Source organism: Uranotaenia lowii, chromosome 3 (assembly GCF_029784155.1).
Source record: "Uranotaenia lowii strain MFRU-FL chromosome 3, ASM2978415v1, whole genome shotgun sequence".
In the NCBI taxonomy this organism is placed as follows: domain Eukaryota; kingdom Metazoa; phylum Arthropoda; class Insecta; order Diptera; family Culicidae; genus Uranotaenia; species Uranotaenia lowii.
This window is the reverse complement of record NC_073693.1, coordinates 293,057,055-293,063,054: the sequence shown is the minus strand read 5'-3', so window position 1 is coordinate 293,063,054 and position 6,000 is coordinate 293,057,055.

The following is a 6,000-nucleotide window of genomic DNA, read 5'->3' as shown; positions in this document are numbered from 1 at the left end:
ATCCACAAAGTTTTATTGAATTCTGAGAGGGGCATGCTAATTTCATGTCGATTTGGCGTGAAATCCGTCAGATGTGAAGATGATTTATGTAAAACATAACACGATAAAAATATCCAATTTTGTTTTCAAACTGATGTCTTTTATTCTAATTTAAGTAATTTAAAAGTTTATAGAAATCAATAAAATAAATAATATATTAATGTTACAAAATCTGGTGTATAGTTACGAGCGGTTTTTTTAATAGAGCTTTTTCTAAAAAAAAAACATCATAATACTTCGTAAGAAGGGAACACCATCTATGACGAGATTTGGATCATACGTAAAACTTGATATGGTTTCCAACATCCCTACTTCTTAGATATCATTATTTAATTCTAGTTTTAAGCATGAATCATTTGGCGTTCTACGCTGCTGTTATTTCCATTCTGAAAAAATCTTAAATATGATTCAGCACTGCAAAAAAAAAATTAAAAAAGGTGGACGAGGTAGTAATTTAGCTACGACCGCTAAACGTAGAATTCGCAATTTTTTTGTGTTAATGTATAGAATAATAGAACTTATGGTGTATTTCCGAAATGATCAACATATGACAGTGTCAAAATGGCAATATATGACTGACAAATTTCAACCATATAACAGAATTTAACCATGTGACATTAACTTATCACCAGAAATAATCTGAGCAAGCAATCCATGTGACATAATCGGACCATGCACATAATCAGACCGTGTAACATAATTCGACCAAGTGACATAATTCAACCATGCAATAAAATCGACTATGCAACATTATCAACCATGTGACAATATCCGATCATGGAATTGAATCGAAGATGCGACATAATCCGATCATGAGACATAATCGGATCATGTGACATAGTCTGACCATGTGACATAATCCGACCATGCAACATAATCGACCATGTGACATAATCCGATCATGCAACATAATCAACCATGTGACATAATCCAACCATGTGGCATAAATCGACCAAGTTAAAAAATCTTACCATGCAACATAATCGGACCATGATATAATCGGATCATGCAACATAACCGGACCATGTGACATAATCAGACCATACAACATAATAGGAGCATGTGACATAAATCGACCATGCAACATAATCGACCATGTGACATAATCCGATCATGCAACATAATCTACCATGTGACATAATCCGACCATGCAATATAATCCGACCATTTGACATAATCCAACCATGCCACATAATCGGACCATGTGACACTATCCGACCATGCAACATAATCCGATCATGCAACATAATCGACCATGTGACATAATCCGATCATGCAACATAATCGGACCATGGAACATGATCTGACCATGTGACATTATCCGACCATGCAACATAATCGGATCATGTGACATAATCGACCACTCGACATAATCCGACCCTACAACATGATTCATGATCTCAAATCAATTTCCTCACAGGACAGCTGAATAACTCTTCACTGTACAGACCCCGTTCGATTTTGGCAACATTCGATTTTGGCAACATCCGATCGAAAACCGTTCTTTTTTGGCAACATAAAAAAAAATGGTTTTTTTGTCTCCTTTTTATTTTATATTTTCATTTCAAATTAATCAAAATTAATGTAAAACGTAATATAAGCATGAAATTTTCCAATTCGGCTTAATTATAATAGTTTTATATAGTGAAAACACGAATTTTTCCATATTTTTCTGCTTAAAACTAATATAATTGAGTCAGAGCGCCGATGTGGTCTAGCGGATAGGCTGGCGCGAGTCTGGTTTTGGTATGCCAGGCGTACTGGGTTCGATTCCCGGTATCGACAAGAAAACTTTTGGGATTAAATCCCATAAGTAGCCGACAGGTAAAATGTGTTTCATTCTATAACTGGCTATATAATAGGAATGTTCAATCAGTTGCCAGCTGGCCAGGTATATACACGGATGCCGGAATACCTGTAAGTAAACTAGCCCACCTGATTGACTCGTTCTTCCAAAATACACCAACATCAACACAATACATTCACTCCATAACAGTTCATACGAAGCCATGGGGTCCGGGTATGGTGTACGCGTTGCATTGAAGATTTGTCGAACTAAATAATCTAAGAATGCATGTGAGCACATACTTAGGCAGAAACTGCGGTGAATTCGTGCACCCATGGTGGATAACCAACATACATACATACATACAAAACTAATATATTTGAGTCAAATTAAAAAATGTCATGCTAATATAAGGTTTTACATCAGTTTTGAGTAATTTGAAACAAAAATCAAAAATAAAAAAGTGACAAAAAAACCGTTCGATTTTGGCAACATTCGATTTTGGCAACATAAAATTTACGGGTGTGTTGCCAAAAACGAACGGGGTCTGTACCTACATACAACACCCCAAAATATTTCACCCGAAGACCACGATTGGGCTTAAAACAAAAATGTTTTTGCCGTGCAAAGATTGTATTTTGGCAGCAAACTGACGTTTAAAACATGCAAAAGAAAGATTTTATTTAAAAATAAATAATTTTCGAAATTTAAAATTTAAAATTTTTATTTGGTTTAAAATTTCTCTCAAAATTGGTCAAAATTTGCATATTACACAATGAAAAAAAAAAAAATAAAAAAACTGCTATAACTTTTTTCTCAGAAGTCAAATTGCGGTTTCGGAAAAGTTGATTAAGAATTAAAACTTTACGCACAAAAAGTTTTGTTTTAAAAGTAAAAGGTGGAAAAAAAGCTCATTGCATGTTTGGATTCAGTGCATCGAAGTAAATCAAAACTAGCTCTTTAATCTTCGGTAAAAAGATTAATTTTATCAAAAACCCCCTTTGAAGATGGAGTTGGGCATTTATAGGAACAAGAAGCAAAAAAAATAAAATTGAGGCTGAATTTGGATTTTTTGAAGAATAAAATTTGCAATAACATAAGCGATTTTTTTTAATAACATAGACTAGGGTTATTAAAAACTTAACTACATAACTTAACTCTCTAACTGTTTTTAGTTGTTTAATTGTTTTTAAACAATACTATCAATAAAATCCGAATATCTCAAAAACATTTTGATATTTTTTTATAATGCATTGACAAAAAATATTCTAGAGATATAAAAAATACGCCAATGGTATTTTTATTACGATATGGCAAAAATCAAATTTATATACGGTAACTATGATACTTCAATATTTTTTTAATAGTTTGGCAAGTTAGAATTTAAAAAAAAATATAAAGGTAAGTTTTGCAGGTTTCTGTGATTTTCAAGTATTTAATAAATTTTATGTTACATATTTGTCTTTTTCAATATTTTAGGATTAATTTCTAGAGTTAGTTTTGATTACGTCGTATGAACCAATGTAAACAAAATTGAGTTATTGGCTGCAAACGATTGATAATGATGTAATCTATCTTATAGAAAAAACTTTCATTTTATTTGATCAATGAATAAATTCTACAAAATGGTTTGAATTTAGGACGTATAATGACTTTCTCATTTTCGAGTGCAATTTGGTTTTTACGACTTTTTGCATTGCACTGGATTGGCGTGCAAAACAAAGGTCGCAAAATATTTGTTCGGTTCGTTGGTTTTTGCGACCTTATGCATTTTCTCAGAAAATGCAGCGGCGAGAGATGTCAAGTTAAAAATTTAAAAAGAAATTGTTTGTGAGAGTTGTTCAAGTCAGTATATGATTATACAAACTTCTTCTTTTTATTGTGAGGTAAGTTCAATGCGTATCTTTCATGACTGGACTGATTTTCAGTTTCATCATTTTTCCACCACAGATGCTGCCAACAAAACTAAAAGCGTTTCGTAGAAACCGAAGATTCCGCAGAGATCATATCACCCGCGAGGACCTAGACAAAGCTCCAGGGATTCAAACGTAAGTCATTTTTTCTTGTTCTATACTATGCTGATTGGCACATGACGAATTCCTTTAAAACCATTTCCGGTAATAACCATTATTCAGATGAGCCATACATAATATTAGAACTTGAGTGCTTGAAGCAAAATAGTAAGTGATAGAAATGTTTAAGACACATGTTATACAGTTTAGAGATAAAATTTAACAGCATGCAAAACGACGTTAGAGCCAATCATGCAATGCCAAAAGTCGTAAGTACATGTTCACTCGAACAACTAAATGTATGCCTGAATCAAATACAGTAGTCTAATTCTCATCTATTTTCTTATCGCATACCGATTTCTAAAGACGATTCCGAGCAATATTTTAAATAGTAGATTTAAAAAGAGGTTACAAAACTTCAACAGTGATTTTCTCGAAACACGTCAGGTGGCTCATACGACTTAATCATAAAAAACTCTAGAATTATTTATCAGAACATAACACATATACCTAAATATACATTTTTATATATTTTTCCTTTTTTTCGTTCCTTTCCCCTATGAAACTGGCACGATAACACGGAGGGTACGACCACACGTTAATGTGAAGTCAATTCAATAGGTTCCGAATGATACGAAATTTCAATACAAAAGAAATGAAGGAATTTGAAAGGACCGGAAGTGGCAAACAAAGAAACAGCATACAAAGGAACAGCATCGATCCCATCATTTCAAGTTATCCTCAGCTGGTACAAAAAATTGGTGAGCTCTTTCCATTTACTTGTGTATTTATGTAATTTTGAAAAATCTTCTGTTCATCAATCCTATCTGCCAAGTAGGATTTCCTATAAACATAAATATCCCTTCCCTTACCTTTCTGAAACAGCATCTTTAAATGTAGGGTCGTATGAATTCTCTGCACCTGAAAAGTTCTTTTAGCTGTTTCAGACCATCCCTACATGATTACATTGACTTGACACGGTGTACATAACGGAACCATACTATTCCTCAATAGCAACACTTGAAATGAGTATTGAATCCAGGTACTCATTTTGGCATCTTGTGTTGGGCTTGACTATTAGTTGTAGCTTGTGTATCAGCCAATTCAAGATGTGTGTAGTCACCCAATGCTATGCTATGCTATGCTATGCTATGCTATGGCAAAAATCAAATTTATATTTTTTTTTTTTGAAAAAAGTAGTTCTTGAAAAATCGTTTTTATTTCTTTACATTTGTTAATTCTATCAAATTTTTCCATCTCAAACAATCATAACACCTTCCTATACCCAATTCACAGAGTTTGGAAGAAATTTGAAAAATCGTATTGAAATGAATTAAGAACTTCTATAATTATTTTTCAACTTCGATGGGCCATAACTTTTGACATACCGTAAAACGGGGTAACTTTGATCACTGGGGTAATTTTGACCAACAATACATTTATACACATTTTCATAAATAACTCAGTCTGTAGTTTGAATTTTTGAAAACTGTTTTCTACGTTTGAAAGCCCACAAGTTGAGTATCAAATAGGCAAAATTTGGTTTGTTTTTGAAATTTTTTACTTTAAGTAAAAATTCAAGTTCAAAATCGTAAAATATCTATGTTTCTTAGGCTCGAAAACAAACAGCTCTCCTGATGATACCAAAAAGCATTTAGATGCAAACGGGTTGTTGAAAGTGAAAGAACACCTTTTTTTGTTTTTATATGTGTATTTATAGTTCTATTTTTATAGTCATTTAGTGATAATTTTTTTATATTTAAAATATAAGGACATTTTCAAAAAGTAAGTCCGTATTGTAAAAATAGGTAGGAACGCTATCAAATGGTAAACTTTGAAGAAAAAATGAAAATGGAAATATTGAAGGGTCTAGAGGAATGTGTGAAGGTAAAATTTCATTTACATTTTGTAGCTCAAACTATTTAGCAATTAATTTAATTTTTGCCCCTAAATGTATGCACCATAAAAGTTATTTTTTTCGATTATAAATGATTTTAAAAGAAAACGTTAGAAAGCAAGATAAAATCTATAAACTAGCATTTGTAAATATTATGAAGATGTTTTGAATCCTTTATGATCATGAAAACTCGTGAAAACCGTCGAAAATAGAGACTGACCAATGTTACCCCAAAGCATCAGATTAAAATCAGAGACGAAATCGAT